The 22,831-nt window shown below is 37.3% G+C and overlaps 1 protein-coding gene across 9 annotated transcripts in view; it reads right to left on the bottom strand.

Moving 5' to 3' along the window:
* FARS2 (phenylalanyl-tRNA synthetase 2, mitochondrial) overlaps positions 1-22,831 on the bottom strand; it is a 254,008-nt gene that overhangs the window by 226,705 nt on the left and 4,472 nt on the right. For 7 of the 9 annotated variants that reach the window (XM_054191667.1, XM_054191660.1, XM_054191666.1 and 4 more), the window contains exon 2: positions 20,667-20,753. The gene's annotated coding sequence lies outside the window, so the exon portion shown is untranslated. Of the gene's footprint in view, positions 1-20,666; positions 20,754-21,330; positions 21,398-22,073; positions 22,592-22,831 lie in introns of those variants that run through there. The other 2 variants (XM_054191663.1, XM_054191664.1) reach the window with 2 other exon arrangements.

Here is a 22,831-nt window from a genome sequence, read left to right as displayed (position 1 = left end):
TATGTGTGCATACATACACACAAATTATATATATATGTGCATGTGTGTGTCTGTGTGTGTGTATATATATATATTTGATTACAAGCTGTTATTCACTTATGCTTTTCTCCAGTTGACTGAAGAACACTACTATCCATACTCTTTCTCTTTGAAATTACCTGAGAACATGTGAGATACTTTCCATTAACTGAAGCATTTACACTGAGACTGAACACCTCTCTGAAAGATACGCCCTGCCCTACCAGAAGTTATCGGAAAGAATAGACTACAGGCCTCTGACCATCCCACTCATGCTGTCCATCTAGACAATACAATGCTCCTTCCTACTTTCACATCAGTAATGGTTGAACTTTGCTATTTTATATTAAAAACAAGAACAAGGAGGAAAAAAACACGTATTTTAAGGACCTATAGAACTGACGGTTCATGTGCATTTCCCTCTACTTATCTTCTCTTTAGATGACCTTCCTTACAGTGAATTTCCAAGCAGGATAAGGTTCTAAAAATATTTAGTAGTCATTCGTTTATTTATTTCCTTTTTTTATTATTTTCACCTCTCCTTTTCAAAAAGACGAGTTTTATTCAAAGATCTCCCACATTAGCATGCCATCCCCTCTCCACCACACTGCAATTCTTCTGTAGATGATAATATCAGTATCTCAGTCCTTTATGAGAGCAAAGACAGAACACTGACCTTTAGGTCAGATGCTTCATGTAGCTGTACTGGTTTAACTGACAGTAGGATTGAGCCCGGTTGCTTAAAAAAAGCATCAAGTAGAAGGATCAGCTTCAGTAGGAGGAGAATATTTTAACCATAAATAAAGATGTGCAACAGCAGCAAGGGAAATTTAGAACTGACAGACACTCTCTTTCAAATTTGCCTCAATTTGAAGGGCTCATTTGCCTTAAATGAGGCAAATGAGCAAGTTTCACCACAAAACCTGTTAAAAATGCTCAATCACAAAGCATTTTGGTTAGTACCTACACTTTGACTATATTGTTTTATTACTCTCTTAAAACACTTTTATTTCTAGATTATTAAATAAATGAATGTAGGAATGCCTCAGTGTTATTAGCTACAAATGTCAACCACGATTCAAGGAAATAATTCATTACGTATGCCTTGCATTAGACACTGGGACATATGTACTGTGATTTAAAATGGAAGGAATGCACCTGTTATCAGTCATTACTTTGGGGTCTACACTTTGCACCTTCTTCCAAAAGATGGCCTATTTTATATCCACTAAGCAGGTTTCTCTACTGGTTACAGTTGTAATAGAAAACGAATTGTGAGCAATGAAGAAGGATGAGAAACACACGTGGTCGGTCCTCAGCTCTCACATTTATTTAGAGGTTTCTGCATTAAAATGCAATTGTTCTTTACCAACCCATTCTGTGACTTGAGTGCTGCCTCATTTCAGAGGTTAGTGGAAAGCCACAGCAAGTGACTCCAAACCTTTCCATATCAGCGGTGTATCTTGAACTTGAGATGGGGGACTTAAACTACTGAAATAAAAACAATGTGGACTCCAGCAATGAAAACATATATAGGTTTTCCCACAAGCAGTTCTGACTGACAGAGATGGAATACATATCACTGCTTACTGGTCCAGATCATCAGTATTAAAACACAGATACCTAGGTTGACTCCCTTTTGTATAGAAATCCCTCCTGAAAACATCATCTTTCCTGTACTGACATTTAGAGGGGGCAGGGGAAATAATCACTGAGGTCAAACTAAGTTCAACTGTGTTGACATGGTTCTCCATCATAAATGACAAACTACTGCTATGATCACTTCAGTCTGTTTACTGTAGTTTAAAGCTCAATATTACAGAAATGCAAAGTCATCAAACAGAATAATTGTGCAGAGAAAAAAAACAGTTACTAAAAGTTTAAAGCCATGGATTAAATATGCCATTCACCAGAGGCAAACTGGCATGCAGAAAAGTTACAAGGATACAGCAAGAACTCTGTAAAAATGTAAATATATGTAAATAACTATAAATTTCAACCTTGATTACCTAGTAGTTTTATCACTGTGGATTACATCAGTTCTCAGCGGTCTCAAGCCATTGCTGATTGAATTGATTACAATAATCTATTATTAGTATAAATCCCAGAATAGATATTACACTACCACTCAGAAAAATAAGCGCTAAAACCTTACACCAACAAAACAAAAAACACTGATCTGTAGAACCTCACCTCTTTACCTCCTCAAATCTATCATCTGTCATTTCATCTCTGTCCTTTCTGTATCACCAACAATGGCTATTCATTAAAACAGCAGAGCAAGAATAGATGTAAGGATAGGTAATGAGAAAATCATGCAGCAACCATAATAAGGATAATGGAGTGCTCAGACATTTCCTTAAATAGATGGCTGGTGGCAAAAGAAACTCTTTCAACAGCTAGATGTAACAAAATACAGTACAGCGTAGGGGGAATCATACAGCTAAGAAGAGGGGGGAAAAGAGGTCAGGGGCAAGCTAAGAAATGAGAAAGATCTGGTAATATTCAGTGTCCCAACAGAAGCAGCTGGGAGCAAGAGCCGCAAACGGATGCACTGACAGTACAATGTCTGGAGGGGAAAGGAGGAAAAGACGTCCCAGATGTCTGTAAGAAAGAAACATTTCTATTGTTTTCTAGTAAACATATTCAAGAAAGAGGAATTGGAACTGAAACCCTAACTGCATACTCTTTATCGTACCACCATTAAGCAGTAAGATCAGTTACTTTGCTGCCAAACCTTAAGTGCAACATGACACAATAACCTTATTGACTGGCAAGTAACAAGCAAGTAATTCTGAGTTCAATATGATCAAATTTCTCAGTTTTTCCTATACCTGTGGCCACACATAATATGTACTTAAATATTTAAAGTTAAGATGTACGTTCATTTACATTGACTTTTCTTGTAGCATTGCCTGTATCAGTTTTACCAACACATTAAAGAATAAGATTTGCAGCCACAAATGGTAACCTGGGAACAGGGTCCAATAGCTTAGTACTGGCTCTCCAAAGGGATAGGGAAGCTGAGCTCTCTAGGAAGCTGTTTACGAGTACTGCTTACGAGTTCATCTCTGTGGTTCCCACCAGAGCAGTTTTATGCACACCAAGCAATGTGTGCACCAAGCACTCCAGCTCCTCACTCCACAAGAAGGTCCACTGATTTTAATAGGATCCGCCAAGGAATAAGGCTGGACTCAACAGAAAGCTGGGTGGAAGAGAGTGTGGCTCTGTGCCAAATACCAAATAAATGTCCAAATAAAAGACAACAGAGAAGTCATGGTCTGCATGTACCACGTTACCCTGCAGGGTCTCGGGGGGGAAAGTGCAGGAGACTTCCCACTCCCCACCCACACCGAAGCAGCTTTGCCCTCTAAGGCGAGATAAGGAGGATGAGTTTGCAAAGAAGAAGGAAAGAAGAGCAGGAAAGCACAGGGGAACAGAGCTGTGAAACGGTGGCCTGGACATTCAGCCAGAGAAGTTGTCTGGTCTGGTATTAAGTATATGCCTTTTCTTGATCCCATTCTCAAATCCAACAATTTTTTTAAACTAATTTCAAACTAATACACAGGAAAACTGCATATATTCAAAAGAAAGTGCAAGCACATTTATCATAATGAAGAGACCCAAATGAGGAGACTACGACGTGAATAGTGAGCAAGCAGGGAAAAGCAGCTACTGGCCTACTTCAGAAATGCATGCTCAGGACAGGTGTGGGTTAGTCCTACACAATTAGCTCTAACACAGTCTAGACAGTCTCACACTCACAATAAAAGGTGTTCAACTTTAGAAGCGTGTTCCCTATCTCATCTCTTCAGGGAAGAATTAAATTGTTGATTAAACTTTTCTAAATGTGTGTAAAAGCTTGTGTTTTAATAACTTGTGTGACAAATTTCTGTTCTGCTCTCTTGTGATGATAACAAATGCAACAGAGCTGGATTCTCACTTGCTCTTCATTCTTTTCATATTTCAAAATAAAAAAAGTGAAAGAACCGCTATATTAATAATGAAAAGTGGGAGAATACTCCACTAAGGATAAGCATAATTTAGTATTGTATGGATTACTTCATAAGGACAAACTGGGGAAAATAAAACTTGCAAGCTGGCTACAAAGAACGTGACAAAAAGAAGATATCCTTGAGCCCAGTACTCAGCAAACATGCAGACTTTGCATCAGCCCCTACTGGAGATCCCTTGGTGACTTTAGAATAGAGAACAACCGAAAAACAGAAGCAAAAAAAAATCCAGCAGATGGCTCTAAATGAGGAGAACAGAGACAGGTGACTAACTAGTCTGAGAGGAATAAAAATAAAATGGGAGCAGTGCCACAGTGTTATCATTTTTGTTGAGCCACCTGGAGAGGTAGCAGGCTTATCAATGAATGCCAAAAATGAGTAGTGCCCATCTGCTCACCCTAATAAATATCCCTCACTAGAAAAAATATAAAAGAATACAATCCCCTCAGCACTACACACATGCTTTCAGCAGACCAGTTTGTTTAAAAAATTTATTTGGGTCTTCCATGGCTTAACAACTACTTGCCGTGAACACAATAATGCTTTAAGAAGACCCTTGGAAGTACATGGCAAGTCACCAGCTGTAAGAATTCACAAGAACAGAAAGCTCCAGCAACTTCCTTTTAAATAAGCAAAAGCTGTGTAGCTATCCCTGCCTTCAAAATGTCTTCAGAAAAGTATTGCTGGCCAACTGAACGGACTGATGGCAAATCCCTAAACAGGAGGGGCAGTTCAGAACTTGAAAAGTTAGATACAGCAGTGGAAAGTATCTCTATTCAAAAAGAAGTCCAAGAACCACGGTACAAGCTCAATTTACCTCCTCTGCTGGCCTCCCTGAGTGGTGACGAATATAGTCTTTGTGCTGATTCTAAATGTGGATTGAGAAAGGAGGTCAGAGCTGGCAGAGGGTGGAATGAGGAACGCTCATCTCCCTGAAAGTACCACTACACAAAGAAATTGAAGAGAAAACTAAATCATACCGGTTCTGTTCGTTTGCCTTCGTGAGTTTGAAAACAAAATGCCTCCTCCTTAGCACTAACATTGTTTTCCCAATGAATGAAGGCATAAGAGTTTGGAGCTGAAATCCAAGCTTTCCAAGCTTGAGGTATTTCCAACCTGGCCTTTTGATTCAGAGGTACATTTATTTTTCATACATGACATACGCAGATGAAAAAAAACCCCACCTGTTCTGTTTAACATCGTCAATTCTACCTCCTCAGTAAAAGCACTTCAATCACATAAAACTGCCTGGATTCAAATAGAGTTATCCAGAGCAGGACAGGTCTTTATATGATCACAACCATCTTTGCAAATATGAACTTATCATACTACTTTGGTTTCCTTTACGCTAGGACTCGTACATAAATATTGCATGTTAAATTTTGTTTTTCATATGGAAAAAATATGAGAGAATTAAATTTAAAATATGCTCAGATAAACATGTATGAAGAGGAAAAAAGAACACAACAAAAAGCACTTTTGATGAAATACAAATCACAAAATGTGAGCAGACATGTATGTACACAGTCGAAAGTTCTGTATATGTCTGTATGCAAGCGGCCAGAGTTCCTTTCACAATTACTAGAAGAGATTTTTTAAAACTTAGAAACAGCAGTTTTAAAAAACACCCATACTAAAATGAAATTAACAGAAATTTCACTGGGTGCAACACAGAAAAGCTAAGCATCACTGAAAGCTTATTTGTCTGTTCAATTTAATATTCAGAGACTCATTTCTTCAAAATCAAATTTGATTCTGTAAATTCCTTTAAACTTGGTTGTCTTCACAATTTTCTACCCAAACCAGAGCTACAAGAAGTCTGACCAACTGTTCACAGGACTGAAGCAAGACACTTGGTTCCTAAAGTCTCGAGCACCTTTACCAAATACCAGTTGCAAAACCTGGCTCTTCCAGCTGAAGCACAAAAGACAACACAGATGTATTCCCTGCATCAGCATTAACCCACAGCCAAGTTATAAAAAGAAGCTAACGCGCTTTGGTTCACCTGTGAACTGGCCCACGCTTTTTGAAATAATGTGGTTTAAGAGTGGGAACTCTCAGATACACCGCCAAACAAAAGACTCTGTTTAAATCCAAATGAACAAAGCCCTTCACCAAAGCAAATAAAGTCTTGAGGTCTGGTTACAGATTTTCAACTATAGCATTATTCACATGGCATCCCCTTTCTAGTCCAGTAAAAACAGCTGTTTGGGTTTTTTTAAATAACTATTTTTATGAAGCAGTTGGAGCAAACCCTGTATCACTGAAAACTTGCACGCAAAACAGATGTCCTTAATTTTTAACTATTATAAAAATGGATCAGAGGAAAACTTAGCATTCCTATAATGTTAATCTTCCAATGTTTGTAGCAAAATATTCCTTCTATATCCTCCTTCAGTTTACTGCATCTTATTTTTAAAATATCTGTGTTTCAATAAGGTATGAGTACGGTACATGTTTGGCAGACACCTCTTGCCCATGCTACAAGAACAGAGGCAGCTAGTGCCCACAGCCAAACAATTTTTAAAGGCCTTGGATATGGCTTTGCACCCACTGTGGAAGGTTTCCCCTCATACCTGCAAGAACAGTATAAACCAAAAAGTATTTAAAGATACAACACATTTTCTCATTTTATCAAGCATTAAATTGTTCTCATTATGAAATGGAAAAAAGCACACCTATAAGTGCTATCACTGATCTGTGGTTACCTAGCCCACCGAGACCATTTTGTATCCTTTTATAATGGTCTTGTGGGGATGGGATTCATCTCAGAGCATGGCATCCTGCCTCTAGTGTGCATAGCACATAATTTATTTAAGAAGAAACTGTAATCACCTAAGCAGATATATTCCTAAACTTTAACATTCAAGAACATTTCACTTTGCTAAAAACCTGGGAGAAAAAAAAAAAAAAAAAAAAAACCACAACAAAGTTTCAGCATTTCCTTTAAAAGCAGATGTGCATGGCAGCAACAAAACTTGACTCAATTCTCTACGACTTAATTTTACACCGCATTGTATTTTTCTAATCTGCCTTGCATTCACATTTCATTAAATACAGCTAGGTAGTAAGAATTGCTTTATCCAGACCTGAAGATATTTCAGCATTTTAGAATTTGGGCTCAAAAAAATCTTCCTAGGAAGAAACACTTCTATTTGTCTCAGTGGAAGCAGGTTCAGGTTTTCACCTCTTATGATTTGTCTTAGGCGTGAAATTTTACTCTACATAGCGACCATAAATGGTTACAGTTTTGTTCAACAGATCTTTCTCTAGAATGTATCCAGAATTTTTTGGCATCTGCTCATCACAATGCAAAAGCAAGTTTTTTCTTCTCTTTCCTTTCCATCAGGGTTACCAGACTTAATAACTGTCAGTGCCAGCCTCCCTGAAAATAAAGAGCTTGGTAACTAGCCCACCCGTAACAATTATACTTCTAGAAACCATCACTTCTAGAAGTACAACCAACCAAAGGATCCATTCCAATTTAAATATCTGCATCAGAGCCTGAAGAGACAGTCGTTTGAAAAAAATATTACTGTCACATAAACAGAACAATCAATGGGGAATCAATGATACAATATGTACAGAACCTCAGTTTCGTCATGTACCACTGAGTTGTGTGTTTGTTGTTTGGGTTTTTTTTGTTTTTTGGGTTTTTTTGTGTGGTTTTTTTGTTGTGTGGGTTTTTTTTTTTTTTAATAAGCTCATTTTGGCTTATTTCTACTCACAGGTATTTTATGGAAAGTGGCTTTAAAAGTACAATATTTACCCGCTTAAAAAGATTCCTTCCTAAGAGAGTGGATATCTGTAATGGAATTATTTTAGCCACATTGGAAGAAAAAATTAAATGCATGAAATCTTTGCTGATGCTGGCACCAGGTTCTTTCAACTCCCACGCTACCTCAGGAACATCAGCCTTTCTAGGACAACAGTTGTAGCACGGGCAAGGTGCAACCAGACTACTATCAGACAGGTGAACTCTGTTCTCTGTCCTTACACCAGAAAACAACTTGTGTCAGCTGAATCAGGGGGGTTTGGTTTTGTTTTTAAGCTGGTCTGTGTATCCACTCTAAGGGTATGAATCTTATTATTTGGCCTTATCATAGCTTGCTAGAGGGAGTTCTGTTTAAATAATTCTGCTGGTTTTCCTGGCTGGCCTGGAAAATGAGGAAACTTCTATAAGCAAAGCAAACAAAGGAGCAAAACAAACCAGATGCTCCTTCTGGTGCACAGTAGATGAAAGTTTTCAGCTACCCAGACATCCTTAATTATTTTCAGCAAATAAGTCATCTGGGTAAAGTTGCTCATTGTAGTAAAGGTTTCGCATTCCGAGTTAATCTCATCTTGGAGTACTCAGCATTTCATTGAGAAAATAAATAGCACGTTTTTTTTCTTGCAACAATCAAAAAGAGTAAAGGTATGGAGTAAACCTAACAATATCTTTTTCTACAGCATCTGGAGAAACCAAGAAAGGGAGGTTTTCAGTTTTTTATGCCACTTGTAAGACGACCTGTTGCTACTAAGCAATGGCAGAGAGCTGTCTTAGCTGCAATGGTCAGCCCACAGCCTTTACCTCTGAATATTCAAGAATGAGCTTTTCAAAATTATTTGTATTATTTAATACCTTGTATAAGAAGAGATGATGATGATGACTACTAGAAGATGAAAAGAGCACTTGCATTGTATAGCAGACATCAGTGCCTGGTGCACATCCATTCCCCAGGGTGTAGTTTATTTGTACCTAGAATTTTAGTTCAGGATTAACAACACTCAAGAATTACCATGCTCTGGCTTCCTATGAGGGTAAAAGCTAGAGAGCCTAGTTCGAAATAAAAATCACAGGTTATAAATATCAAAAGGCACTGGCCGGGCCATCGGAAGGGAAGCTCTATTAGCAATCATCAGTAAAAAATATCAACACAGTTTTCTAAGAATTTTGTATTCACATCTGGTGATGAGATCGTTATAAAACATCATCAGTGATGCTCTGACTGGGTACAGTTTGACAGTTGCAAATCTAAGGTACTCCATGATATTACAGTTTAAGAGTGAAGTATAATAAGACACCATTTCACAACATAAATATATTACCTAATATATGCTTGGCAGACCAGCGTCTTGAAGGAGAGCCTGTAAAAATACTACTAGCTGCTTGTGGGGTTTTTTTTATACGGCACCTCATATTTCAAGCAATGGAAAGCAATTCAATTTGAAATCACTAGCAATCTTTTTTTTTTTTAATAAAATTACTTTTAATATTTCCAGTAACAGAATAAGGTCACCTAAATCCAGATTCTGGCTTGACCATGCACACATCTCCAAAAGGCGGGCTGTTGCAATGACGGTTGGGTGTGTGTGTTTCTGCTGTATGCACATGGGGAATGGGGACTGGAAAAATACATCCTCCTCTGTCAAACCACTTCAAGTTGCATAGAGGATTTTTCTATGTACTATGGTGCTCAGGCAATCAAATTGGCATCAGATGGCCCACTATACCAATTGTTCAAACATAAACTGGGATATTGCCAGTGCTCCAAAAGACTTTAATAGAAGCAATGAGAAAGGGATACAGAAAATACAGTGAGAGTTGCATTTCTCCAACACGTTTTGGAATTGCATTAATTTCCTCTGGTATGAGAAAAATGGATACCTCCAATTCTCAAAATGCATAATTAACTACTGCTGTTACTTGTGGCTTCCTCTCACTTGTACCGAGTGACACAAAGGAGCAGCTTTCTCAAAACAAGCAGAAGATTAGAGAAATGGAGTTTTAAACACCCTCCCAAAACTGCAGGGCTAAGCAAATGAGCAGTATAAGGAAAAGAGTTTTTGCTGAACCTTGCTCACAGGATACATGAGCATTCACTTTGGGTTCAGTCATTCCAACTTGGTTCACTCCAGAATGAAGTCTGAGCTCCAGGATAACATGATTCAGATAGGCAACGTCCAACGGTTTAGCAACTGGGATTCTCCTTCACATCCCAGTTGCTCACAGCGTGCACCTTCTTCGTTAAAATCTCAGTTATAAATCCTCCACAGAATTAACGCACCAGTTATGATGAGGGTCTGCCTCCCACTTTCTAACTTCTCATGATGGTTACAGTCTCCTGAGGAGCAAAACTGCCCACAAGGAACACAAAGCCTAATGACAGCAAGAGATGGACAGTCACAGAGCTGGGCTTCGGGACGACAGGACTTAACACCTGCTAAAGATAGCAATAACCCCAGGACCAGCCTCCTTTAGAAGTGAATACAAACTTTATTTCTGTAATTCATAGAAATACAGAAGAATAGAATAATTTAGGTTCAATGAGACTACTCGAGGTAGTCTACTCCAACACCCTGTTCAAAGCAGGTCGCTCAGGGACTTATCCAGTTGGGTTTGAATATCTCCAGGGACAGAGTTTCAACAACTTCTCCGGGCAACTTAATTATAGCTAATATTAATTTAATGCTCTCCCCCATGAGCTCCTCATACAGAGGGGCCCGCAAAATGCACTTGCTTGCTAACACACAAAACCAAACCTATAGTTGAACTAACTCACATTTTCAAAAAGGGAGAATAGGCAGAGACTATACATGCAAAACTTGGGAAATATTCAAAGGAGCACAAGTATCTTGACAAGTCACACAAAGAGAAATATCACATTTATACATCCAATTCTCAGGTCTTAAACCTCAGTTACTATCTACCTTGTCCACACCCGACCTGAAGTGCATGCTGTACTACAAATGTCCAACCTTTTACTTTCTTTCTGCATCTAACTACTAACACAATATACTGATGGACTTTGCAACTCTAAGGCGACGGTGACAGAATTCTCCTGCAGAGCTGCTTATCCACAGCACTGAGAAAAAACAAAATATACTGGAAGAATATGCTGTAATTTCTACAGTGAAACAAACAACCAGAATTTAATAATAAAAGTCAACGATTAATTGATTTCTTGGACTTCTATTTGTAAAATGATTTTTCTTAGTTTTGGATTTATATTCCAAACATCTGCTTCAGAATTTACCACAAAATGAGAACAGCTTTCATTGAAAAATAATTCATTTAAGATCTCATACATCACCAATGGAGATGTTCATTTGAGGAGGAAAGTTGATACATTTATGACAAGCTATTGTGTACTTTTCCAGATGATGGCAACATCCTGACAGCTTTAAAAGAAGTAGACGTGTTACTGTAAAATTTATTGTCTAAGTAGCCTCCTCCCTCTGCAGCAATCTAACAGCTTACATTTAAGTTGATTATCATTTCTATGAAATTCCAGCATTTGCTAACAATCTCCAAGACTGGGAAAAATACCATCTTCTGTCTCAAGCCTCCTCCTATTTTCTTCTAGAATAGTCTGAAAGATAACACATGCAATTCTTTTGCATAAAACATCCATTCTCAATTCTTTAAAAATATTTCAGACAGTACTATTCTTTTCCACATCTGTAAGGTGTGTCAGCCAATAGAATATAATTCATCCTCAGGGAAAGCTGTTTAGAGTAAGATTTTTTTGCAAGCAGCAGAACCAGCAGAACCATTTCCTCTGTTTCTGGAGGCAAAGCTTCTTTGCAGATTCAGTAGTAAGGGACAAATTCATGTTGTTGTGTTCTGCTTTAGCTGAGGCATTAATTGGGTCTCTCTCCTTTATTAAACCCTTTACTCTCACACACCACCTGTAACTTGCTGTGTCTGGTGATCTGGACACCCCTTGTGAAACTTGACTGAAGGTAAGTGGAAAACGGAGGGCTGACAGCAGATGTACAAATACCATCTCACAGCCCTCATTTCCTTAGGAATCTATGATTAAAACTGGAATTTTTAGGAGTAACATTAGATACAACCAACAGCATCTTCAAAAAGTGATGGCAAAACATAGCACCCAGGAACAGTTTAAGTGAAAGTAGCGCTCTGGTTCTCAAAAATGATACAACCTTAGTCTACTCTTACTGATAAAGGTCATTGCTAAAGACTACACAGGCAACCTGCGGCTCCAGGGACAGAGTACACTTAGGTACATCCTTTTCACTTCTTTCATATCATTGATCCAGGATACTCACTGCTTTCACCAGGCTGCAGCACGTTTAAGTGTGAACAGATTGATTAACATGCGGAAATCTGAAACAAGGTGACATTGCATTTCGCTGTAGATGGACAGGGATTACTAGAGAGACTTTGTAGAGTCAAACCATACATGCACAGAGGGGCTGTGCAACACAAACCGCACGTTTCTCTGTGGGTGATCCTGGGCAGAAAAACAAGAGTCTCTGCTTTTTCAAAGGTATTGCAAGGTATGACAGCGATGATGATAATTTTTTGAAACAGTAGACTACAGAGAAACTATAAGCTACATCAGAGCCAGAGAAGTTGATGAACTGATATATTCTAACACAAGAAACCAAAACCCAATTCCTAGAGTTCAGATAACTATTCTCTAATTCTAGCCTTGAAAATTTTGTGGCAGTCATCAAACAGCAGGTTTGTGACAGAGCAAAAGAAGTTCTCCCAACTTGTGCAATAATACCCTTATCATTTACCTATGCTCTTTCAAGGCATATAACAAGAAAGATATGATATCTTGCATCACAATACATTAAATAATATATTAAACAATATTTTTCTGCTTTTATTCCTGCTTGACACCAAAAAAGTAGACCACGTATACATTTTCATTCTCCTGTTTCTCAGATTTGTACCTTAAAAATATAGTTCTTCTAAAAGAACTTACTAATTTTTTGAGAAACAAAGGCAAGCGAGAAAAATCATTTGCTTACCTAGGTCCCTTCTCAAATGCAAGAGTAGCAATATAAGCTCATCAATCAGCAGCTACAGACAAAAAAAATAACTACTTTGATCACTTACTCCATTCCTTTTCTGAGGTCTGGATCACTCCCTAAAGTATACAGAGATATTCTTGTAATACATGTCCCCCAAAATCATTGCAGGTGATACACAATCACACATCAGCATGGCCTGAGCATATGTTGTGCTTATTTAATAAGGTAATATCTGCCTCAAAAGCAGCATATGTTCTCTGCTATGCTGCAGTCGCTATGGCAGCTTTTTTTCTTGTAAAGCACCAGAGAAAATACCACCTAAAACCTCAACATCTTGTCAGAATAATATTTAATGTTGCTTCAGTAACTCTTAAATGCCCCTGTGGGGGAGGAAGAAAAAAAAAAAAAAAAAAAAATCAAGATTCCTTTTAGTATTTTTTGACTGACATAGACTTAATTTTTTGTAGGTTAGTTTTCACTGACAGGTACACAATGGACACCTTAGAGAATCCCTATATATTGTGCTAAAAATTGGGTGCAAACTATAAAACATAGAAGCAAACCCAGTGAAAGGTTTATGGCTAGTTACGTGACTGCTAAATTGAGAAAGGCTTACAAGCTAACACCCCACTTTCTACCTTGGCATTTATACCTACTATTCCTATTTATGCTACTAACAGATAAGAAGCCTGGTAGCTTTCATAAACTCTTAGGCTGTAAATCGCTCAGACTTACAACTGGGTCTGCCAATATTTGCAAAGTAAACACGCGACACATCTACATGGAATCCCTGCGTTCAGTGTCAATACACACAGCCAGCTCCCACAACCCTTCTTTGCTCACCTTAAACAGCATCTTAACTTCATGAATTGCCACAGCTAACGCATTGGGACAGCTCACCTAATAAAGTACAACACAGCTTGGATTAACGTGATAGAAATCCGGTTGAGGGTAAAAACATTTCGAATGCTCAGATGAGACATTTGGCCATTCTGAACCACGACTGACTTTGCCTACAAACCTGCTGCAAACTTGGCTTTATGCAGAGAAGTTTCCTCTGGTTGCCCTTCAAACTCACATAAAATGTAAAGGCACCTCCCAACATGAAGCTACACCACTTTACACAATTTAAAAATAATAAAAAAAAAAAAAAAAAAAAAAGAGGCAGCATTATTAGAGATACCTTCAACATTATCCATGATGAAAACATACTTTATTGAACATTTGACATTAGAGAACCTCCTTTTTGCTCTCAGGCGAAGATAACATACCAAAAGTTTGCATTTTTACCCCTTAATGTTAAACATAACTTAAAGGGGTTTTTTTTGGATATCATTAAAAATTAGTTACACAATAAAGTTACAATCTGTTCCTGTTTTCAGTATAAAAGATTTTCATTGACATAGAACTAGATCTGTTCTATGTGCAATGTAATATGATCAGATATGATGTTATAACTAGCAAGAAAGAAAAAGAGGTTTAGCAGGAAATTGTCTAGCTTTTAAATGAAGGTCCAGCATGAAAAGCCAACTGGGGGTACTTCTGCACTTGCGGTACCATAGATATCCAAATATATTGGGTTATGTAATTACCATCTCCATAGGTAAAACACTAGAAATGGCAACATACCAGCGCTTCCCAAACTTGCTACTAATTAAATCAAATGCATACAGGTTCAATCCAAGGATGATCAAAGTTAATGAAAAAAATTCCCATTTAATTCAATGAGCTGTGGATCAGTTCCAGACAGCTAGCTGCTACTCCATCCTCTTTCTTCTTTATCAAAAGCACTCCAACAGTGTGAAAGTGAAGAGGACTCCATATGAGTCTACAGATTTTATATCACCCCTCAGATCTGAATTTTAAATTAATTATTTGACAGTTGACTACATTACATACAATTAAGTAATCTTTTCCATAAAGCTATATTAGAGGTTACTCTGGGTTTTGAAGGAAAACAGACTACAACTATTATTGTTACATCAATAGCTTTAAAAGATTTCAACTATTTCTTTCACATATAGGTTTACCCCCACTATATATTTATTTATGTGTCACATTGTTCACCATTGCAGCAATATATTACCATATGTAAGCATGGAAAATGTCAGTCCAATGTACTGGAAATAGAGCACTAAATTTAAAATGCTTCCTAAGATAAACAGAAAGATCAACTAAAGTCATCTAAAGTCAAAGAAATAAAGAATGAATGTTCAGATCAAATAATCTATTTTTAATTACATTTGAAATGCAATGTCACAATTGTTGGACAATTTCAGTAAACTGGACATTACATTTATGAAACCTATCTGAATAGCCTTTGATTCAGTTCTTGTTAACAATGCTTCTTCACATTCTATTGTTCACTAAGTGCTTGTATTAGAAGTGAGAATTTAATTTCGGCACCTCAAAACTCAAGTCCCAGTGCTGCACAGATGCTCAGTTCTGTCTCTTTGTAATCAAGGTTTCAGCAGATGTCCATTCAGATTAGTCTAAAGGCTCTTACTCGTTTAAAGCAGAGCTGGACAGGAGCTGCTGTAAAATCTTTATTTGGGAATCTAATATATGCATCACTACTATTAACCATCACATAAACAATGTCTTAAATCTAATGAGCATTGCATAGGAAATTAAATAATAAAAAATAACCTTTTATGTTCCAGAATCAAAAGTCAGTTAAATGAAAACGGAAGTTGTCAGCTTTCAACAGGGGAAATAGTGTCTATGCCTAAAGCTTCACATTCCATTTATACAGGGACACAAGCTTAAATGAAAAATGGTGTTTAGACATCGTTCTAATAAAACTTGGGTATGTAATGCTGTATAGTTGGCCACCTCACATCCTTCCTACTGTAAGACAGATTTCAAGCATTCCCTGTTGGAAGAGGCATTTTCTTTGATCAAATTCATCACACCCAAGGTCAAAAAGTTTTGTAGGTATAACCAAAGAGGTCTATTCTTAGCACCTCCTTTATTTCATGTTAGAGAACTACAACAAAAACAATGGAAAGGAAATGGTGTTAATACAACCTTTATTGCCACACCTCAGGTCTCTTTGCTGTATTTACGCAGAAGCCCCAGAGGGCTGTGCAGCGCCACTGGGAACCTTGTTACCAGGGAGTCAGAGCAGCAGGATTTTATTCCTATGCAGTGCAAAAACATCCCTCATCGAGCCCCGAAATCCAAAATTGGAATGTGAAACGCTCTCCCAGTCTGCTTGCCCATTCTCATTCAACCTCCGCCCAACGCTAAAGAGAGAGGTGTCAGAAAACAATGACTGAAATTCCTACCATCTTTCTTCTGCGCTGCCAGAGAAGATTTCTGCAGAACCACTTTTAGGCATCCAATTAAAAATGATGCTAGCAGGCTTTTTTGTTGACTGAGTAGAGACATAGCTGCAGAATAACATAGACTACTATAGTTTAAGATACAATGAGTAAAAAATTATTCCTGTAAATTTACCCAGACGCTAATATTGCTCTTGAAAAACACCTGAGAGACTTTCTTCTACTTTAAAATACTGCTGTTGGCTCACTCTCCTTAATAAGGGACCATTATCTCTGAAACGTGTAAATGGAACCTACATTTACCCGTAGTAAATTCTACTTACTCCTATGCTTTTTCTTTAGATAATGCAAAAGTCTTTATCGCTTTGGTATGACTCCCTATTGCTGAAGCTCTTTTCTGTTGACTGAGTGAAATAGAAACCAATGACCAGATTATTTTTTTTTATTCTTCTATTTATGTGCTAGTGATTTAGGCTGTTGTGTTAATGGGGTTTAGACGCAGAAGACCCGTTCATCTCACAAGAACCATTAACACAAAGTCTTATGCTGGAACCGCATACACACACTAAGTTACAGCAAACAAAATCTGTTCAGAAACTCTGTATCATCATTTACATTCGATCCCAAAGCACATGGGTTGCAGATACTAATAAGCAGGAAAAAAAAATAAAACAAAAGCATAAGAAAAAGTAGCTAGCCTACACAGAATGTGGTATTGACCAGCATGCTGTAAAATGAAAAAAACCAACCCACCACATAAGTTTCTAAATGACACAGTTCATTCCAGCCCATTTAACCTACACAAAATGCTGGATGCTCTCAAACAGCAGGATTCACAAACAATACAGACAGCTCTGCCAGCAAGTCTCACACAATCACAATATCTGTCTCAATTCAGCTGGTCTCACAGCAATACAAATTTCGGACAGTAAACCAAAAATGAAGTAAGATTGCCTGCTAAACACTTTCAGCTTGGTTTCCTTTACCCCAATGTTTTTAGCAAACTGATTTACTCTCTCCATTTATTTATTTATTAGCTACTCTAGTGTTATTTCCTTGAGTTGAGCACTAAAATTTACCACAGGTGATGGAATAATGTATTTCTTCAAAATCTCACATGACTTTATCAAGCGTCTGTGCTGCCTCATCAGTCTTCCAAAACATTGCTGCGCTGCACTCTTTTGAAAACAAGTGTACTCAAGAAGATCCACAAGAATTAACTGCCTAGCCAACCTCCATTAAACAAGCTTAACAATTTTACTTTGCATATTCTACAATGATGAATGTATACAGGTTATCAAAAGACAGAAAATCTGATTTGCAAATATTCTACTTATACTATGAAACATTTTCTGTAACTGTAGCTAAAGAAATGTATTGAATATGTTTAAAGCCTAAGGGTAAAAAAGCATAGTCTTTTTCTTTAAAAATACTTCAACTGTAATAAGTGATACTGAATTATAGATAATGCTGCTGAGAAATATTCATTAGAAAATTTATTATAAAATCCCTCCATTTAAACTTCTGTCTATTCAAATAAATATAAGTCAAATTTTGAAATGGATTTGCTTAATCCTGTCCTAATTTCCTGATACAACTGTGCTCTGGTTCTGTTAAAGTTTGCAATTAGGATTATTTTTTTCATATGTATTCAGGCACACCCACCTTGTAGCACTGTATTTGATTACACCTGAACACTATTACCTTTACAATGTTCAAGAGGTGTTGACATCTCCTATAACTCGTTAAATAAGAACTAGTTCCAAGATATGCTGTGGCAAGCAAAGCAAGGAAAGTATGACTTAAAAATATAGGTTTAAATTATGTCTCCATCCAGTCCTGTTACCACAGGATTAAAAAAAAAAAAAGTTTACGACTATTACAGTAGGGAGAACAAGACTAGTTATCACTAACTTTTATTTGTCATTAATGCTAGAAAATAGGATATATTTGGGTCCATGGCTTACAGCAACTCAGGATAATGGGCTCCCAAGCAGCTTTGTGCTTTATTATCTTTAACGCTACGAGGTAGTATCTCCTTAAAAGGCTTTCTAATGTTAATATACTTACTCCAGATAAAGCATAGCTCAGAGAACAAAAGAAAACCTTTGTTTGAAAGGCCTCGAGAAAGCCATATATTTTAATTATGTCAGATACTTGAAAATCACACTTCCCTCCAAAGCAAGCCTCAGGAGGAAAAAAAAAAAATGTAGACAGAGATCAGAATGCACATATCAAACTATGGCATACAGAAGTATTTCTTAGACCAATCTTTAGATAACAAAGACAACATCCCCTCACTTTGCATTTTGAGCCAAGATATACACATTGACTAGGTGAAAGAAGCTATACAAGTTAGGGAAAAAAGAAAACAATAATATGAAAGAATCAAATCTTTATTATTAATAAACATTAAAGTGTTATTATAGGTCAAGGTCACATATGACAAAACAATCTTCAGTTCGTGCCACATCCATTACATACTGAGAGAATCAAAATTAAAACATAATTGTTCTTATTTTTCTCTTTAAAACCATTTGTAGAACTGCAATTTGCAACATGCTGAAAGATCAAGTTCCACACAGACCCAGCAGGCTCTGTCGCTCAGGATCTGGAATGAAAGCAGTCAGGGGACACTGGGGTCAAATGAACTAGTATCAGGTGAGAAAATAGGATTTGGTAGAACCTGCAGTGTTCTTTAAATGGTGTTTATAAACAAAATCATTCCAAAAACAACACAAAGAGACTGAGAAAATAAACTAAAATGAGCACGGTGTTTCCACATACTTAGTTCAAGCCTTCATCTATCCAGCAGAATTTCAGTTCATAGAATTGATATTATATTAAGGATATAACCTACCACAAGAAAACGGTGAAAAAATGGCAGGATCAGAATGAGATACATTGGTGTGGAAGGGTGGGGGAATAAGAAACACAATCTGTGCAGGGAGAGGGACAGAAGGAAAAACAGAAAAAGAAAAAAATTAACCTTTATCAAGCAACATCTCTCTATCTGTTCAAAACAACTTCCTTCCATAAAACTTGACAAAGCTAGTGTGCCACCATGAAAAGCACATAGCTTTTCTAAGTTCAACAAACCTATGTAGAGCTGATATTTAATCACCTCTTCAATATCTGGTCATTTTACATGTGCAGTACCGTATCTGTCCATTTTAGAACATTATGTTCACAAGGCAAGAACTGGTGTAATGCACTATACAGTTTTTCACCATGCCGGTAATTAGTATAATAAAATCAAAGTAGAAACAAATGTTGCAAAAAAAAAAGTGTTTACAGCCAAAATAAATAAGAAAATAAGATTACACTAATATTCCCCAAACTAAGAACACTCTCAGTGAAGGTTTTGAACATCAAACCAATTTTGAAATCAAACACACAAAGACTTTAAAAGAAGCACCATAAAAACTGCAAGGATGGTGATAATTTGCTCTGTTTATCTGTTTTTCCCCATTTTAGATACAGCACACAAACTTGACTACGAATCATTTCCAAAAAAGTCAAAAGTTAAACAATCATGAAAATCACCTGCATAGAAACAAATGAAAGGAAACAACACTTGTATAGTGCCAGGAACAAAAAAAAACAAAACCAACCACATCTTGGGCAAAACTGATCTTAGGCTATGAAGCATATCTGAAAATGCTAATCACAGAATTTCTAGAACAGGGAGATACTTAATTCAGGACTACAGACAGATGAACTCTCATAAATCTTGCCAGAATAGTACTTCAAGCTATTTCTTCCCCCAATTCCTCTTTCCTGTCTTTCTGCAGGATGTTAAACCCACCCCTACAGGAAAGCTGGCAGCTCCATTTCATAAGTCTGCATCCCCAACTAAATCCACCCTCAACCCCACTTTCAGCTAAGACAGAAAACGTCATGAAGAGACACAGACACACATTCCTTTTAGCCTGTTCTGCTACCAGGCCAGGAACATAACAGACTGGATTTGGGATAGAAGCATTTCTAAGGCCATAAACGTTGCCACTCCCAAAAGCTCACTCAGGTCACTCGCCATTCACCAGAGCATCCTATGCTGGATTCTAAATTGCATCAATTATAAGTGGTTTGTAAAGTAAGGAGAACCTAATTCTGCCACCTGTTCTCAAACTGAACAGCAACTTGTTGCTCATGTAGTTGACAGATTTCAAAGGGATTATATTCAATGTAAACAGACATACTTCAATATAAAGATGACAGAATGTGTCATCTTCTACCTATCTACCTATTGCTATTATCTACCTATCTTTTCATCTTCTACCTATCTACCTATTGCTATTATCTACCTATCTTTGTATCTTGACTCTTTGGGGGTTTTTTTGTCTTTGTAGTAAGAGTGAGGAAATGCATGAATTCTACATGGAAAGCAAAGTAGATACCCAGCATACCTAGTTAGCATACCTGTCTAACAGTTGGTGAAGATGAAGAAACATTTCTTTATTATTATTAATTAACATAGGGAAAGACTAAAAACTTGTTACTCTCTAAAAAGGCTGGCAGTGCTGGTGTCAAAGACAGATTCAGAAAGCTAAATTTACTTGTAATTACTTACCCGCAACCAGAGATAATCTTTCCTCAGGCCTGCTTCTTTTGCATGTTAGCTTCTATCAATGCTTTGTTTCTTCTCTTCAGGGACTGGCTGAAAGACAAATTTTGGCACAGTCACCTCAGATATAAAAAACCGGAACAGAAATAAAATTAAAAGAACATTCTGTCTATAAGTGTGAAGGCATGTAGGAAATACTGACAATTCATCTTATCATACAAATGCATCAGAAGCATGAGATACTTAGAAACTTGTCCCTAATGCACTATTATGAATGCTGGCCCATCAGAGCTCTAGGGACATAAAACATGATAGCAACAGAAGGTGAAAGATCACAAGTGTCAAAGACCATGCAAAATTAAGTTGCAAAATTAAACTCCACCATTACTACAATTTAGTAACACAGGTATGCTATTTTCCTCTTTTAAATTAAAACATTGCCCCATAGTTTCCCTTTTCGCTCCAGAAATATTCTGTTTAAATTCCTTTGCTTCGGCTTCATACTTAAACTGTTGGATTTCTACTAGACCAAAAGTCCAAGCTACCAGAACAGAGAGTCATACGAATGCACAGCATCATATAAAGTGAAAACGCGTTACAAGTGGAAAATTGTATTTCCCCTCCCCTCATCACACCACCAGAAAACTAAACAGATAGCTTGCTTGCTTACAATACACTTAATCTTTGTTGCTTTACGCATCCATTGTAAACCACAGTTCTGCTTAACCTTTCTTTCCCTACAAAAAATAAAAATATTAGTGTCTTCCACACGTCCCATTCTCAGAAGTCATACCTTTCCGAATAACACATTTTCAACATATCATGCAAGAACTTTCCACTTTTATTCTACCTTGGATAACATGTTTCCTTACATGAGCTCCACTCTACCTTATAGCAACGTGATACTTCTACCCCACTGATACTTTGCTCTAGGAATTGCTTACAGGAAATAATCAGACAAGAAGTATTTATAAGAAAAAGCTTAGGGAAATGGATTTTCAGGGAAGGATTTAGGCAATAGCCTGTGACTTGAGTGGAGCTAGCCCCCAGTATCATCTAACAAGAGGGCCCATGCCCACAATGCAGGGAGCAGGAGAAGAACCAAGATGCACCCATGCAGCAGGTTGTCTTTGATTTCCCATACCTGGGACACAGGACTGGGTAACCAGAAAAAAAAGAAACCTACAGAACTGTGCTAGCTGTGCATGAATCCCCAACGCTGCAGCATGGAAAATCCTGGATGAACAGCCTGACCTTCACCTTTACCATCACATGACTGTGCGCATGCTTTTATGCATATTCACATAGGACAAAAATAAATTCAAGAGAAGAATGAACTTCACTTTAGCAAGATACCTTAGATGCAATCATGATCTTTAACAAAAAAGTTTGGCAGTACCATTTGTTACTAACCTGGTGAACTGGAAATCACCAGTCAGCAAAAAAGATACAGGGGTGGCTACAAAAAGATTCTCAGTTGCTCTTAAATACAGTATTAGTCCTTGGTTTTCTGCAAAGTTTGCTTCCCAAGCTAAAAATTTCAACATCCTTGAAAAAAGGAAAAAAAATATCAAAAATAACTAAATAAGTTAGCCTGGCTGGATGACAGCTATGGAGAAATATGATGACAGCGTAAATCACAGAGGAGGGAAAGGAATTACACAGCACAACTCTAAGGAGCGTAAATGAAAGAGGGGGATGAACTTAGAAAAGAGGGTGGCATAGGCTAAGCATCAGAAAACATTTCTTATAACAGCAAGATACAATATAAAGTAGAATATTTTTCCCACGGAAAGAGAAGTTATTTAAAACTAAATTATATAAACCACTGGAAAGTGCAGCAAAGAAAGCACTTCTGAATTGACGAAGTCATGGATGAGAACACTTAATAAATCCTGTCTTTCCTGCTTCTCGTGATTAGGTTTCTCAGTAAGATTTCAGTACAACGAACAATCACAGAGCAAAAACACACTCATTTTTTGTTGGGTTCTTGCCTCAAAAAATACCTTGGATTTCATCAGCATTAAGGTTAGAAGTGTCATTTGCATTTGATGCAACTATTACACACTGAACTATTGAAGCATAATGCATAATTTTAATCCCCTATTACTTGTTCTCTTGCCTACTGCTGTAACACAAAGTTATCCTTTTAATTCTGGATTTTTATAGCA

This window comes from Rissa tridactyla, chromosome 2 (assembly GCF_028500815.1).
Source record: "Rissa tridactyla isolate bRisTri1 chromosome 2, bRisTri1.patW.cur.20221130, whole genome shotgun sequence".
Taxonomy (NCBI): Eukaryota; Metazoa; Chordata; class Aves; order Charadriiformes; family Laridae; genus Rissa; species Rissa tridactyla.
The sequence above is the reverse complement of the archived record's forward strand: the minus strand, read 5'-3'. Positions and strand labels throughout refer to the sequence as shown.